The sequence below is a fragment of the Lissotriton vulgaris genome, chromosome 4_1 (genome assembly GCF_964263255.1).
Source record: "Lissotriton vulgaris chromosome 4_1, aLisVul1.2, whole genome shotgun sequence".
Taxonomy (NCBI): domain Eukaryota; kingdom Metazoa; phylum Chordata; class Amphibia; order Caudata; family Salamandridae; genus Lissotriton; species Lissotriton vulgaris.
The window spans coordinates 1957524940-1957542537 of record NC_141691.1 but is presented as its reverse complement, the minus strand read 5'-3'; the positions used below and the strand labels follow the sequence as shown (position 1 = coordinate 1957542537).

Below are 17598 nucleotides of genomic sequence, written 5' to 3'. Positions count from 1 at the left end.
GAGTATATGGTGTCAGAGGTCCAGTACTTATACCAAATTCAGCCTTTGAAGTAGACAAACTTCATAGGAAGTTCTTTGCAGTGCACACTACAGGGGGTGAAAACTTATTTATGTGAGGACAGAAACAGCCCTATTCAGGTGTCAGTGTCTATTCCTCCTACCACTCTAGCATTGGCGGCCAGCATGGCTCACGGGTGGCAGGCGCAGGGGGTGGGCGCAGGGAGTTGTGGAGGGGTTCGTGCGAGGGTGTGCACAATAAAAAATGAAACGAATTAACTTACCTTCCTGCCGGATCCTGGTTCTCAGTACCTGCTCTCCTCAAGGAACATGAAGCACAGCCAGGCCCCACTGACCAATCACAATGCTGCAGTGCAACGTTGTGATTGGTAGGCACCCAGGCTCCCCTGACCAATCACAATGTTGCAAAGCAATGCATAAATATGGATAGATTTAGGATTTGCTCTGTTAACGTGGGGGGATTAAATAATACAAGTAAGAGAATCAAAGTGTATGAAATATTTAAAGTTGTTAATCCTGATATAATTTGCTTACAGGAAATGCATATCCCATGGTGCAATAAGGATACTCTCTGCATGAGGGGCTAAGATTTGGCTATATGTTCTACCCAGACTTCCATGATTAGAGGGGTAGTCCTATACATCAAATATCATACTGGGACAGTGAAGCATGTATTGGCCGATAAATGGGGGCAATGGGCAGTAATCTTAAAAACTACAGGGTTGACGATAGGGACTGTATATTGGTCAAACCAGGATGATCCCTAAATTTGGGAAGATCTGGAAATAGAGTTTGCCTCTTTGTCTGAACCCTTGATAATCTGTGGTGACGTCAATATACATCTAGAAAGAAATCAGGATCAAACCCTAAAATACCGTGGGAGAAAATCCCAAGTATTTAGGGTGCTGGCCACCTTCAAAGACAGCAACGGGCTAGCAAATGTTTGGCGGAAAAAAATTCGAACGATCCTGGGTTCCCCTATTTTTCCCACCTGCACGGAAAATATGTTTATCTGGACTACTTTCTTGCCTCAAGTAAAATATTGAACAAGGTTGAGATTAAGAAAATTCTGAAACTCTTCTCGGACCACAACCCACTACAGTTAGAGGTTACAGGACAAGGGGGTGCCAGGAAGCAGAGCAGCTGGTCATTTGGCAGGAAACTGCTAGGAAATGAAGAGTTCCTTGCTCATAGTAAATACTGCAACATTAAATTATTGGATATGAACAGGTACAGCGCCTCACGTAGAATAGTGTGGGATAGTTTTATAGCTGGTTTGAGATGGGAGGTCATAAGCTACGCGAGTCAGAGTTGGAAACACCAGAAGGATGAGGTAAATTCACTAACAGAAAGACTGGCCAAGCTATAGGTAGAGTGTGAGAACTTGAGCAGCAAGGGGGGGGGGGGACAGGATGAGACAAGAAAAGAACACACAGAAAAGCTAGGTATAATAAAATCAGAGATCAATAGCTATTTTCTGGAAAAAGTGGTCCAAACCTATCAGGTACATAGGGGCGAGCTGTATGAGTATGGAGAGACAGCAGGAAGTTTATTAGTGTCGCATACAAGGCAGAAAACTGCTTGAAATAACATTGCCAAAATTAAGAATAGCACTGAATAGTATGAGAGGAGGCCTGTGAAGATTATTGACGTTTTTTTAGCAGTTTTATAAGAAGCTATATCAAGCTGACCTTCCCGTAGCAAACCCAACAACTGAAGACAATAGGTGGCCGGTTCTAAAATAAATAGATGAAACAACATATCGGAGTTGGAAGGAGAGTTTACACTGGAAGAGGTTCTGGATGCAATAGGCTCCCTCCCTTCAGGGAAAGCAGCCAGTCCCGACAAAATCTCTCTGGGTCTTTACAAAATATTTGTACATGAGATCGCCCCGATTATGCCTGACCTGTTTATAGATTTGCAGCATAGTGGCATATGCTTTTAAAGTTCGTCCTTCTTTGCTTTATGAAGGTATGGACAACCTTTAAAAGTTTACAGGCAATTTCCTGTTCATTTTGCAAATATTGCTGGTTCAGTCAGTGTATCTATTTCGAGCCAATTGTATGGAAGTATGCCCTTCACCTCTGCATATACCTAGTGTTTTTATGGCTGAAAACTGTACCACATGATAGGACCCTGTCTTCCCCGAGGAGCTTCTGTGGTGATCAAAGCTGCAAGTCAATGAAAGGTCGGGCATGGCCTCCAGGAGCAACATGGCGGACACGTTTTAAGAGCGCTCAGTCGTCTAGCCCAATCACCAGTTAACTTTCTCCTGTATCACAATTACCTGTTGCTATGGGATTGCACCTCGTGCCCCAGTGATGCTCACGGGGGCCATTAAAGGATGCAAAGGGACATGGCTGAGAGTGCAGAGAATCTAGTGGAGCGTGGTGAGTGGCCGGGAGGATGCATTTGTTCCCAATTGGAAGCTGAGCCTACGACTGGGCCTTGGATGCTTAATCTACCCTGTTTTTATATGCTGTGCCCCCACTGGCCAGTAGAGTGAGGCGGTGGACAGTGGATTGGCCCCTGAGGTGTCAGGAGCGGCGGAGTGTGCAGACTGGGAGGCTCCGTTGAGCGGCGCTCACGCTGGCTGCGGTCTGATGGAAGACATGGCGGGGAGGACCCAGCAGACCCGTTTGAGGCAGTGCTAGCGGTCAAAAGAACCTGTGGACCTAGATCGCTGGCAATTGCAGCGCACCTCTATGTTTTATTGTGGAGCTGGCAAGGGGCTTCCTATGGAGGCCCTGCACTGCTTTGTGAAGGGAAACCGAGTCAGTGGTAGAGGGGATGGGCTGCCTCCTTTTGCCGGAGCTGGTCCTAAGGGCATTGTAGATTGGCGCACCCCCAGCATTTAGGATCCGGAGGGTCCGGGGCCGACTTCGCAGAGTACTGGTACATGCCCAAATTACCATCATATACCTGAACAAAAAAACATCATCAATGTAAAGTAATAGAAGAAGCGGTATAGAGGAATCAATTGCAACATTTATTTACAAACAGAGTAAAATGAATTACCCTGTTTGACCCAATTCATCATTATGGCAAATTAATTTCCACTATTTCAACTTGTGTACGTGTCAGGTGACGGGGCTAGACACAATCTAATCACAACAAACTAATACATATATCAATTTCATATATACACAATATACACTTTGAAGTATTTTCCAATAAATCCAAGATCAGGAATGGTTCATAAAATGAAGTTTAATCCAGGAATAAAAGATCCCATACACATACAATGCCAGCAGACATCAACTGACTGAAATTAGAACATTGCCATGTCAACATAAGGTGACATAGCTAATGATGTCCTTACCATTCTATTAAAGCTGCTGTGTTACATATTACACATCCTCTTCCCTTCAAACAAACAAAGAGAAAAAAATAATAATAAATAAGATATGCAACATTCACAAAATTATAAAGATACACCAACTATACAAAATCAGTAAGATAACTAGGCCTTCTGGACACACGTGTAGAAGACCTAATATTTCCAGAAACAATTGCTTTACTATTTTCAAAATCCTTTTCCTTGGAATCAAAATTCAGTCCTTCTTGCAATTTCTTTCTAACAATGACAACTCTATTTAAGTTCCAAATGATCTTGAGTTTGCACTGCCTTGTTGAAAATTTTGATTACTTTGATGGGCTTCATGAACTTTGTTTCAGAACAACCCATCATGCCAGGTCGTCTGACCATGACTATATCGCCAACACAGACAACAGTTTTTTTGACATTTTTTTTAACATCAAAATATGCTTTTCTACGTTCAGCTTTATCCATCTCATTTTTAACAATTTCATCTTTGTTGCAAACACATTCTTTACCCTTCAATACTTCATACTTATTAACCCAAAAAGGTTCAACATGTGTGTTAGGAATTCTCCCACGAAACAACAAAAATGGAGTCTTTCCAGTTGTAGCATGAGGAGTATAACGGTATTCTTCTATTTTTGCCAAAACACATTTTTTCCAATCAGATGACAAGTTTTTAGCTAAACTAATAGTGTCCTTGATTACTTTGTTAAATTTCTCGACCATACCATTGGCCTCAGGGTGGTAAAGAGAACAGGTCTTATGTGCAATACCCCTAGAAGATAAATAATGTTCCATTTCCTTGGAAACAAATTGAACACCATTATCTGATAAGATGGTTGCAGGAAGACCTTCTCTACAAAATAACTCACTCAAACATTGGATAATCTTACTCGAATCAATTCCTGACAAAAAAAATACCTCTGGCCATCTTGAGTACATGTCAATAACCACCAGTATAAAAACCTGAGAATCTCTATGTTGTATGGGACCCACTAAAACCAGAGCTATGTCTTGCCAAGGACCATTAGGTCTTCTTCTTAAAAACATAGGTTGTGTGTGCGTACTATAAGACTTGTCGCTAACATTACAGTGTATACAATCTCTAATCACCCTTTCAACCATTTTATCCATGCCCGGACACCAATATGACATGCGAAGCCTCTCCTTACTTTTGGATAAACCAGAATGAGCAACATGAACCGAATCTATCAAATCTTTCCTAAGACTAGATGGATTAATCAACCTTGTCCCACGAAACAATAAATCATTATCCACAGATAATTCACTGCGAACCGTCCAAAAAGGCTTAGTCACTGCAGAACCTACTTTGCAATTGACCCAACCATTTTTCAACAAAGACATAACCTCACATAAAGTAACATCCTTTCCCGACTCTTCAGACCATTTCTTCTCAGATAGAAATTCATAATCCACAGCACAAACCAGTTCATCATCTAAATCCAAATAATCGTCTTCTAAATCTCTATTAGAAACTAAACGTGAGAGAACATCTGCTATTCCATTATCCACACCCGGAATGTATTGAATACCAAAGCTATATTCTTGTAGGCCAATAACCCATTTTGATATCCTATCAGATACCAGATCCAAACCTTTCTTGCTAAAAATTTCCACTAAGGGTTTATGATCAGTATGGACATCAAAGACCAGACCCCAAAGAAATTTCTTTAGCTTTCTCACTGCCCAAAACACAGCCAATGCTTCCCTCTCTACGACGGAATAACGAGTTTCAGCATCTCTCAAACTTCTGGATAGAAACATTATGGTTTGCATGCCTTCAGGACCATTCTGCTTCAATACAGCACCTAACCCTTTCTCACTTGCATCAGTGACTAGAATAGACTTGAACTTAGGATTGAAACTTTTTAGCGCAGGAGCACTGTTTAACCTTTGTTTAATTTCAACAAACTCATTCTCACATTGATCAGACCACTGAAATTCCACTCCTTTCCTCAACAAACACCTCATGTTTACTGTTAATTCGGCAAAGCCTTTGCCAAATTTTGCATAATATTCTATCATGCCTAAAAGCTTCATGAGTTCAGTTTTATTTTCCGGTGCCACCATTTTGTTTATGGTGTCTACCAATTCGGATTTAGGTTTCACACCATCACGTGAAATGTCATGTCCTAAGTAATTAATAGAATCAGACCTGAATTTACACTTGCTTGCTTTCACAGTGAGGTTGTGTTTGCTGAATCTTTCCAATACCATATTTAATGTTATATCATGGTCAGACACATTATCTGCAAAGATTAATACATCATCTTGATATATACAAACACCAGGAACATCTTTTAATAATTTTTCCATAACCCGCTGAAACACAGAAGAAGCAGATACTAACCCAAATGGCATCCTCTTGAATCTATGCGTGCCAAAAGGTGTAATAAAAGACGTAAGATCTCTGCAAGACTCCTCCAATTCAATGTGGTGATAGGCAGAGGTAAGATCTATTGTACTAAAGACTTTGGCATTTCCTAACAATACCAATAACTCTGCAATATTAGGTAAAGGATATCTGTCAACAATTACACATTTATTCAGTTGCCTGAGATCAATGCATAAACGCAAATTGCCATTAGGTTTTCGCGCTGCGACGACCGGAGCCATCCATTCACAACCCTCTATTTCTTCAATTATGCCATTTTCAATGAGTTTTCCAATTTCTATTTTCATATCTTCATTTAAAGCTAAAGGTACACCCCGAACCTTACAGCTCACAGGAATAGAGTCATTCTTTACCCGTATCTTATGTTGATAACCTTTAAGACAACCTAGAGTTTCTTTAAAAACATTAGGAAATTTCTCTTTTAACTCACATGTAAATTTGTCTTCCATTGACTTCCCTTCAATAAATTTCTTCTCTTCAATTAATTTTTCTTCTCCATTTATAACATTAAGAATTCTGTCTCTCAATTGTATGCAAGGAGTGGCATTAGGATCTAAATATACACCCAAATCACCTTGATGAAACCAGCTGATGATGCTGTCTCCCTTCTTCGAGACATACACTTTACCAGACACAAACCTAGACTTGTACTCTATAAGACCCATAAAATAACCATGTAGTTTTATAGGTTTCTTGTCATATCCTAATGGAATGAAGTCAGGTTTTATAAGAGATACCTTACCTTTCAATTTCCTAGTGATGTGAAATGATGGTAATTTTGGCACCAGAATCGAACAAAACTTTGGTTTTTTCACCTTCAACTAATATTTCATCAATGGGATCAGGTATTTTACGCGGGATTACCCCACCATCCCCAATAGCTTGAACCACTTCAATATCACAATCAGATCCCGAAGAAGTTCTCTCAAAAATTTCTACCTCTTTTACCTTAGATCTAATTTTTGTTTTACACAAAGAGGAGACATGACCTTTCAACTTACATTTAGAACATGTTTGTTTGAGAGCAGGACATTTTTTGTCATTAGCAAGATGACCTGGTTTGCCTCATCTGAAACATTTAAGTTCGGAACCAGATTTTTTAAACTCTGGTCTAGTGGTATCTTTGACATATTTATCATTTTTGGTTTTTACCATCTGGACCTTATTCTCTTTTTTGGCACTTTTTTTGATTATAGCCACACATTTAAGAGAATGTTCAATACGCTTGGCAATAGATAATACCTCATCAAGTGAAGGTTCATCTTTTAGCCATAACTATTAACAGCTGATTGCATGCGCTTTACAAAAACTGTTTGCCGAGTTAAATCACAGTCATTTAGCAAGAATCACTTCATTAAGCTTTGTTTCTTAGTTGAAGTTAGACTTCCTTGCACAGCGATGACAGGCTTGATAAGATAAGTTAAACTTCAAAGTTGGTTTAGATTGCTTAAGGCTCGAACAGATTGTAAAACATGCAGCTGATATAACAAAATAAAGAAGAGACAATTATTACTCACAAGTTGATAGATGTCAGTCAATATCATTCACAAGTTGATAGATGTCTATAATAAGAGTTTTATGCTAGGCAGTTAAGTGAGGGGTTGACTTATCTTCTTAGTCAGAAAGAATAAAGTTGATTCTCCTCCTCCTCAGAAAGACTTATGTTGGGATCTTTTTCCTCTGTTTCAAGCCGACTACGCCAGTGAAGTATTTTCCAGTAAATCCAAGATGAGGAATGGTTCATAAAATGAAGTTTAATCCAGGAATAAACGATCCCATCCACATACAATGCCAGCAGACATCAACTGACTGAAATTAGAACGTTGCCATGTCAACATAAGGTGACATAGCTAATGATGTCCTTACCATTCTATTAAAGCTGCAGTGTTACATATTACACACTTCATTACAAAAACATTAAAATTGCGCTCATGTATATGCTACACTACATATATACAATATATACAACATATATAACATATATCGAAAAACATACACAGATCATGAACAAGCAGATCAATCAATAATTCCCCTACAGAGAACAAAACAATCAGAGTGTACACTCTTAATTCAGCGTAGTACACTATCAGGTAGTCCCTATTGCTCCTGATTAAATCATGTCAGAACTGTTAAACTGGTGCTTTCCATCATTCACAAAACTCAAAATGATGGGACTCCTTAGCAAATGTCGACGCAGGCGCGGTTGAGTTTCAGCCAATAATTCATTTTGGCTTCGTCAGGACAGGGGATCAATATCTCTGAATCGAAAACAAATCGCAAATCGGCTGGAGGGGACCAATCCCACTGCCACCTGGCCCTAATGGCAACTAACACCTTCGGAACCTGTGTTCCACTAGTGCGATGTGAAGACGATGGTCCACTTAAACTGTGATTGACAAAATTATATGCAGGCACTCAATTCCTGCCAGAACGGGGTCCCCTTCATGGACACCAGGTCGAAATACGTTAGAACTGCTAGCTTCCGAGCAGCGAGTGTCTTCGCAGAGTACAGCATGAACAGAACCTCAGGGATTGTGCTGGAAGCCGCCCCTGTGCATCAGATCAGCAGAGTGAGGCCCTTGTGGGTATTGTATAAATGCGAATGACTGATTGTTAAGTTGATTGAATATTGTTGTATAAATTTGGTGTGCAGGTTACACTCCCCCATTGTGTACCTTGTGGGTATTGGCCATACAGTGTTACTGGGAGACACACGTTGTGGGGGCCCTATTTGGAAGAAGGCCTGGAATTGCTTATAAATAGGTCACGGCTGCTAGAACATTTCATCTCTGTGTGTGGTGCCCCCATTAGATGATGATACACAATGGAAAACAAGAAAGTTGATCCCCGGGGCACTGTAGCAATGCAGTGTGTGGCACACGAGGCTCCAGTGGAAGGTGCTCGCATTGGTTGTGACCGAGTTGGGAACAGTGGGCCCCTGGAACAGCAGAATGCCTGGTGAGTGGTAGCCAATGGACAGAGCAGAAGTAGTGCCAAGATGCTATGTCCCTGGGGTCCCTAGCATCAGAGGCAACAGCACACTCTCGATCGGGGAGACAATGTGATGACCTGGATGACTCAATGACTGCGGGATTCATCGAGAAGACCCTGGTCAATGTCTGTGTAGGTGAGCGCCAAGGGCACAGCGGGAGCTCTGTGGCTGTGGCTTGTTGGGGAGAGTACTGGCGGCGGACCAAAAAGCACATTAGGGACCCTCTTGCGACGGATTTTGGATGGCGCCAGAGATGAGTGAAGGCCCAAGAACAGTGGCAGAGGGGTCGTACTATGGTGGTGACCTCCCGTAGGGTGATTGGACTGAGCACGTGGTTGCATTTCTACCTGATGTGATGGTGAAATGCGACCGGATTGCGCCTGCTGGGCTGTGCCTTTAAGCAGTATACATTTGTGTTGTTCCACATGCCGGGCGGGAAGTACTGCCCTGACACCTTGGTTGGCTGGAGTCTCTGGTGCGGTAACAGGCAAGACTGGTTGGGTTCAGTAGATTGGGACGCACCAGGGGCACCGGATAGAGGGCCTCTTGGCAGACTGTGGGTGCCGGGGACGCTGACCCGCTGCAGCATGTGGTGGGGTGGACAGCTCCTGATAACCGCCTGGACGCTATCCAGCAAGCCATTGAGCACTCTTGTACATCTATGTAGGCTAAATTGGACAAGGTGGCACCAGATCCTACCCTGCTTCATGCTGACCATTGAAATTTTCAAGGATCGGGTCACTGCTGTAGAGCAGGCGGTAGCTGAATTGAAACCTGCACGGAATTCCAAGTGATTTAACAGAATGCGCATGAAGCTCGGATCTGGTATCTGGATGAGTGCATGGAGGGTGGGGAGGCCCGCTCCCGGAGGAACAACGTCCGTTTGATTGGGCTGCGGGAGGGTGCAGAGGGACAGGACGTGATCACCTTCCTGGAGCGTTGGCTGAAAACCATCTTACCAAACAGGGAACTCTCCCCATTCTTCACCATAGAGCAGGCACACTGAGTCCCAAGCAGGAATCCAGCCCCGGGGGCCAGGGCACGCCAGCTTATTTTCAAACTACTACACTTTAGGGATCAGGATGTGATCCTTCGAGAGACGAGGAAGGTGGATGACATCAATATGAAAACGCTAAGGTGCTGTTATTTCCTGACTATGAAGGTTCAATGTCAGAGGGGGTCCTTCTTGTCGGTTAAGCGCCAGCTTCGGCAACTTAATCTCTCCTACTCACTGCTGTTCCCGGCTTGGCTTCAGGTCATCTCTGATGGAAAGTCCTGGTTCTTTGACACGCCCCAGGATGCTTGGGACTGACTGGAAATGTTGGGTCGGTATTCAGGACCCAGGATCACGGGCACTGCTGTGACATGGCCTTGGGAGGCAGTTGTTAGGGGACCTTGTGACAACAGAATGGGAGGAGATTCCTAAGGTCAGCGGTGGTGCCTGGCCCTGATCAGATTCCCAAATAACGTTAACAGGTGGTTCGCATTTCGGAACCAATGGCAGACAAAGCACAACCGGAGGACAAAGTGGACACTTTCTTTCACTCATAGGGGGATGGGGGCTCCTCGATAGGTGATTCCTCTGACAAGGTTTCCATGGTAATGCCGGATGTAACACCTCAGACGGCGAATGATATCGTATGAAAAGGGGACGCATTGGACATATATTCAAGGGCATTGTTAATTGAATTGCTGTACATATTTATACTATCAGTATTACTTGTTTGGATTCGACTTTAGATGGAGTCGGCTAGGCATGTTGAGGTTGCCTCTCTGCCCTGGGGGGGGGGGGGGGGAAGGGGAGGGGGGAGGATGGTATACAGCTATAAGGTAGGGTGCTGTGTTATTAGATGACTTTGGGGGGATTTATAATGGTCCACCTTGCATTGTTACACAACCCCCTGTCTTCCCCATTTCTTCGGGCAGGAGGACACATGACTGTGCTGCTGTATTCTGTGTTTGTGAAATACCAAGGTATCCCTTGGCGAGAAGTAACTTAAATGTAAGCCCATATATTGGTACCAATACCTAACACATATAATGCATGAACAACAAGATTTGTTGTGAAAAAAGGTTTTCACATTTTATTAAAATTCCATTGACAATACAGTGAATTATTTAAAAACGCAGCAGAACAATTTATAATTATTATATGTATCTAAGGAAGTTTTTCATAGATAAACTACACAACACATTCGATTTAAAAAAAACACATTAAATTTCAAAACACAAACTAATTATCGTGCTTGTCAACTATAGACAACAGAAGAACACAATAAGAGAGACAGACATAGACATTATTGTCATCAAGATTGCACATCAGACAACGACCGATATTTGACTGAAACCTGGACTTGCTAAAAAGGTCCTGTCCACAGGAATTAGTTTGGTCTCGTGATTGTGCTCGTATGGGCGTCGACGCGTTTCGATGGTTCAGTAGATATATACCAACTTTTTCAAGACTGTGCGATGTGTCTGTCATATTAATGGCACTGGGCAGTTGCCATTTAAATAACGTCCTGCAGATAAACATACTTGAATCAGTCATATGTATAAAATCATATTACTATACACTGTTTTTTTAAGTGCTAAAACTCTAGAATGGATGGAATGATCTTGCTCATTGCATAGATATTAATGGACTTGAGATCTTTTATATATCACTTTTTTCATCCATTGGACAAGTAGATGTTCATATATGTTCTACATGAGAGAGTGGTCTATACTGGTTGCCAAATATTGATATGCCATTAGACCAGATGCACATTATTTGTTCATCACAACAACCTGCTATTCCGTTATCAATACATTGTTTTATCATAAGTACTAAAGTAATCAGGTACATATATATGGGCTTCCTGTGCCGTATTTGTACATGGCTACTGCCCCCTTTCCCACGTTATTGAGGATCACATTGGGCACCACCTATTCTAATGGGTCAAAATACTATAGTGTTGTTACACCTATTCCACATAGCTTCCCATCTAATTTGGGCTCCAATAGGTTAATTTTATCTGATGGTAAAAAACATGTTTACCTTATTTCATGTTATTCTATTCATTCATTTTCGTCCCTTCAATTTTTGTGAGTATCAGCATCTATTGTATATTAAGACTGCAACAAAAAATATTTAGAATTGTGACTCATGTTTTTTTATTTGGCTGGCATTACTTGTTCTATATTTAGATTGGTTCAGTCGGCCGTTACCTTAAAAGCATATTCATGCTTATTGATAGCCGGCACATCAGCATTATTCATATGTGTGTTCCTCTATTCTGCAAAGAGATCTACATTTAGATTATGTCTCTATGCCCTTTCCTTAGCAAGCCCTTTCATTATTCGCAATATTGTGATGGTACCTGCTTCAAAATCCACAGTCTACTGGAATCAATTTTTCTTTTAACACCTCCGTGTACCTTCCTAGGTCACTTTGTTCTCCTGAATATGTCACTGCCTGTTGAAATACATGCTCTCCTCTGTGGACAGAAGGGGGCAATAATCAGGGAACCTATAAATGTACTTGTTTGGATTCGACTTCAGATGGAGCCGGCTAGGCATGTTGAGGTTGCCTCTCTGCCCTGGAGGGGTGGTATGCAGCTATAAGGTATGGTGCTGTGCTATTAGATGACTTTGGGGGGATTTATTATGGCCCCCCTTGCATGGTTACACAACCCCCTGTCTTCCCCATTTCTTCGGGGCAGGAGGACACATGACTGTGCTGCTGTATTCTGTGTTTGGACGACACCCCACTGTTTTTGGGGTTGCCCATATAAGGTTTCTTCTTTTCCCGTTTAGTTTTCCCTTTTCCCCTTTGACTGCAGGAGGCTATGGGTTGGGAGCTGGAATGGATGTGGTACATGTCCGACTGTTATTTATCGAGATTCAGGTGGGGGAGGGTGTTATCCTTTGCTGTCTCTTTCTCTCAGCTCTGACATGGGTCGTGTGAGTCTTACATGGAATGTCCGGGGTCTTTGCTCGCCTTCCCGTAGGTACGCAGTGTACTCCTACCTCAAACAACATAATGCGCACATAGCACTTTTGCAGGAGACTCAATTTAACACAGCAGAAGTTGCCAGGTTGCAGCGTAGGTGGGGGGGTAAAATATATACCACAGACTACTCCCTGTTTGCTAGAAGTAGCCCTCATCTGGGTACGCCCTGGGACACCTTTTGCCATGGATGAGGTTCATATTCATAGAAAAGGCAGGTATGCTGCAATGGTTCCGCTCCTTCCTAGACAACCGCTCCTTCTGTGTTGCCATCCCTCCCTTCAAGTCCAGGTTCCAGCCTCTGGCCATGGGGGTTCCGCAGGGGTCCTCGCTGAGTCCCACGTTGTTCAACCTCTACGTGAGACCGCTGGCTGATGTCGCAAGGCAGTGGGGCCTAACCATGGTCTCATATGCCGACGACACACAGCTGGCGGTTACTCTCAGCGGGGATGCGGAACAGGATGCCCCCAGGTTTCAGTCTGGACTGAAGGCGGTGGCCAGCTGGTTGACAGGTAACTGTCTCCAGCTTAATGCCACAAAAACAGAGGTTATGGTTGTCGGGAAGGGAGTGGAGCTTTGGGGCGATCAGTGGTGGCCTTCGGAGTTGGGCCCCACTCCGACCCCGGTGTCGGAGGTGAAGAATCTAGGGGTCTGGTTAGACGCTGGTCTCACTTTTATAGGGCACACCAAAAAAATCGCAGCCTGTTGCTTTGGACTCTTAAGAGGATTAAGGCCGGTGCTTAAGTTCTTCGATGCCCCTACCAGACAGCTTGTGGTCCAGGCAACCATCATCTCTCGTCTGGACTACGCCAGCTCTTTGCTGGCTGGGGCGAACCAGGCTGAGTTAACCCGTCTGCAGCGGGTGCAGAACGCCGCGGCGAGAGCCATTGTTGGACTACCTAAGTTCTGCCCGGTGTCTCATGTCCTCCGCTCCCTGCACTGGCTCCCGGTCAGGAAGCGTATTCTTTTCAAGGTCCTGTGTCTGACCTTCAAAATCTTAAGAGGCATAGGCCCTGAGATTCTGGCCAACTCTATTTCTTTCTATGTCCCTACCCGCAATCTTCGATCTCAAGGTCAGGCCCTTGCTGTTGTCCCCAGATTTAGGCTCAGCAGGATGGGGGGCCGCTCCTTTAGGGTGAGAGCCGCGTTAATCTGGAACACCCTCCCAGTTGAAATTCGGCTACTTGAGGACTTGCTGTCTTTCCGTAGAGCCATAAAGACCTTCCTGTTCTAGCCTCCTGTTTTTAGTCTGTTCTTGCACTTTTCTGTGGCATTATCTCCTTGTTGTGTTATGTTTGCTCCGTGTCTCTGCGCCAGGATGCTCCTTCGCTGGAGTCACTGTGCGCATAATAAATTGTTATAACATAACATAACATAACATAACGTATAAGGTAGGCTGGATGGCTATATATTGTGGGAAATGTGTATGCACCGGATGTGGAGCAGTGGCAGTTTTACAATCAGCAATCTCCTACTCTTGGGAGATGGTGTGAGATCGAATGGTTACTAGGAGGGTACTTTAACAGTTTTAGGGGCTGACAGGTCCTTTTCTCCACTTAGGGGCACCGCTGCCATGACTAATTCCACGGTGCTGAATGGCTGGGCGCAGGGTTGGGGCTAGTTGATGTTTGGAGACATCAACACTGGGGAGAGAAGGCATATTCATTTTTTTCTGTACCTCATAACCAGTATGTCCGTCTGGATAGATTCTTTGGGTCCCCCTCCCTCCTTCCATATGTCTTAGGGTCAGAATACTGCGGGCACACACATTCAGATCACAATCTTCATTCTGTTGTGATGAATTCCTGGGATGGTAGGATCCCGGGAACGCTACATGGAAGCTACACCCGGCGATGCAGGAGGACTCGGTCTTACTGGAGGCGATAGGAAACACTATTGTGGAGCACTTTGTGATCAATACGAGCACTGCCTCTTCTTCGTTGATGGAATGAGCAGCCATGAGGTCACCATGAGAGGGAAGTGCTTAGGACTGAGGTGCGGGTTGCAACACCAGATTGCATCGGAGCTGTTAGAAATAGAGACATTGGTTGCCATTAGAGTCTAGGGCAGTAGTCGATGCTCGGGAATTGGCTTCCTTGGAAGAGGCATGCAAGAAACATGCAGAGCTGCTTGATCGGCAGCGATGACTTAATTTTGCGCACACTCCGTATCAGTGCATGCCAAGGCCGATCGCTCGGGCCTCTTGTTGCCTGGGTAATCAGGCAGGAGCTGTCGGTTGGGCTGATTAAAGCTGTCCGATCTTCGGATGGGAGACTTAGGCATACGCAGTTGCAAATACATGAAGAGCTGACTGCACACTTTACGCGGGTCTATATGTCTAGTAGATGGGCCCCGGAGCGGGAGATAAAGGAGTTCTTAGATGGGCTCACCTTTCCAGTCCTGTCACCGGAAGACCGGACGGGGCTAGATGCTCTGATCACGTTGGAAGAGGTCAGGGGTACGATGAGGGCTTTATCTCCGGGGAAGGTTCCTGGTCCTGACGTTCTCCCCCATGAATTTTATAAGAGGCATGGACCCTCTGATCCTACACCTCCTTAAGGTATACACAGAGGCGCTGCAGGTTTCAGCCCACCCAGCCTGAATGACGGAGGCTACATTGATCACGCTTCCCAAACCGGGTCGGGACCCTACTTCCACGGGGGCATACCGCCCCTCGGCGCTTCTGAACGGGGACTATAAGATCTTAGCGGGCATTCTGGCGGTTCAGTTGGCATTGTTGACCTCGCAACTGGTTCACTAAGACCAAAATGGGTTTGTGCCGGCCCTTAATATACGTGGATCTTCAGAGTGATGCGTTGCTCTGTGCAAGATTGGCCGATGGCCTGTTGTGTTGTGCTGGACTTGGAATGGGCTTTTGACACGGTTGAGTGTTCCTTTATGTTCGCGGTGCTCCATCGCTTTGGATTTGGACTGTACATTTTGAGCCTTATCCACTTGCTATGTGAGGGTCCTGGGGTCCGAGTGAGGTTGGGACTCTCTTTTCTGACCCTATATTGATAGAACGGGGAACTCACCAGGGATGTCCCCTTTCCCCCTTGATCTTAGCTTTAGTAGTTGAGCCACTTGCAATGGCACTGCGAAACTCGGCACTGGACTGGGGGATACGTCTTGGAGATGGCATACATGCGATTTTGCTCTATGCGGATGACATTCTGCAGCATTTTCAAGATATACTAGCGATCCCACTTCATCCTGGTACGGAGGATCCGAGCTGGGAAGTAGATGAGACGATAGTTCACTGGCAACCAGTGGCGTTCAGCGTTCAGGAATTCGCATTTACCACAATGATAGGGATCATATGGCTGGTAACATTACTATGGCGGTTACAGCACTTAAATCTCAGATCAAGTTATGGAAGACCCTTAACCTGTTGGTTATAGGCAGGGTGAAGTTAATTAAAATGTTCATGCTGCCACGTCTCCTTTATAGTTTCTCTAACTTACCGCTTTACTTACCTGTGTCCTTTTTTCGCTCTCTAGAGAGGATTATAAGGGACTTCATCTGGAATAACTCACGGTGCAGAGTGGCATTGGTGAAGTTGTATCTACCTCGATCAAGGGGTGGGTTGGCTCTACCCAACCTAGAACATTATTTTTTGCCATCTCAAATTATGCAGGCGGCAAAATGGGTGGAGGGCTTGCATTTAGCCGACTCGGCGGATCGTGACCCCCATACTCTCAGGACAAGATCCTATCCATATTCCATCTCTGTGCTCAATCACACGAACCGCTTCCTTTACTAGTTCAGACTACGCTGAAATGTTTCTGGAGGGCATTGCATCTCACTAAACATGTCATAACGTTCATGCGCGTTGTGCCCATATTTGGTATGCCAACAATACAGCAACAAGCACGTGACACGGATCTTACCGACTGGATGGAAGCTGGTATTAATACATTAGGAGATCTGTACGTAGAGGGCACATTATGGCCGTTCCTCACTATCGCGGATGAAGACGGGGTTCCCCCTGGCCAATTTTGACTCATGCCTCTTGGGTGGCTGCGATGTGGCATTGGTGGGGAACATTGCGCAGGAGCCTCCAACACATCTCCTCCTGCAATATGTGCATGTGATGGGCAGGGACGCCACCTGGTGAAGTGGTTTGCAGAATCGATCAGGGAGCATACTCTGGCAGACTTAACGCCCTTGCAAATTAAATGGGAAGAAGATCAGGGAGGCCCTATTCAGTGAAGGAATGGTCGATGGTTCTGGAGAGTCCCAGACAGGTCCCCAAGAATGTTAATTTCAGACTGATTCAGTTTTACATTGTCCATAGGGCCTATCTCTCTCCAGACAAAATCAATAGATAATTTCATAGGCAGGATGCTTGCTGTCCACACTGCAGGCTGGTGGATGCCAACCTATTACATATGCTCTGGTCCTGCCCTGATCTGCGTATATACTGGGAGGGGATACTTGGAGCACTAGCACAGACAGGGAGGTGCCACGGACCTGGGAGGCTTGCATCACTGGAGTGTTTCCAAGAAACAAAAGGCATAACTCCTCAACTAGATTTCGGGATTTGGCTTTCAATGTGGCCAAATGCCTAATAACATGCCGGTGGAAGGGGGGAACCCATGCCATTGAAGGCTTTTATAGATCTTGAAACAGGTGAAAGCGGAGGCAGTTGTCTTAGTACGGGTGGATATGTTGGGACTGCCTAAATTCCCCATTTCTGCAGCGTGGAATGCAATGCTGTGTACGCCGCAGGGGCTATTGACTCCGGATGACATGTTGGATGTTCCATGCATTCGTAGACTTTGACCCGAGCTGTGATATGACTTGCAGATAGCATTTGTTATGCCCCACACTGTAAAGCAATTTTATTTATAGTCAGG

The 17598-nt window shown here is 44.4% G+C and overlaps 1 long non-coding RNA gene across 1 annotated transcript in view; it reads right to left on the bottom strand.

Moving 5' to 3' along the window:
- Positions 1-10810: 10810 nt before the first annotated feature.
- The window catches only part of LOC147724753 (uncharacterized), a 101896-nt gene continuing 95108 nt past the window's right edge, over positions 10811-17598 (bottom strand). Inside the window, exon 3 of the long non-coding RNA XR_015310106.1 lies at positions 10811-11270. This is a non-coding gene — a long non-coding RNA (uncharacterized LOC147724753). The remainder of the gene's footprint in view (positions 11271-17598) is intronic.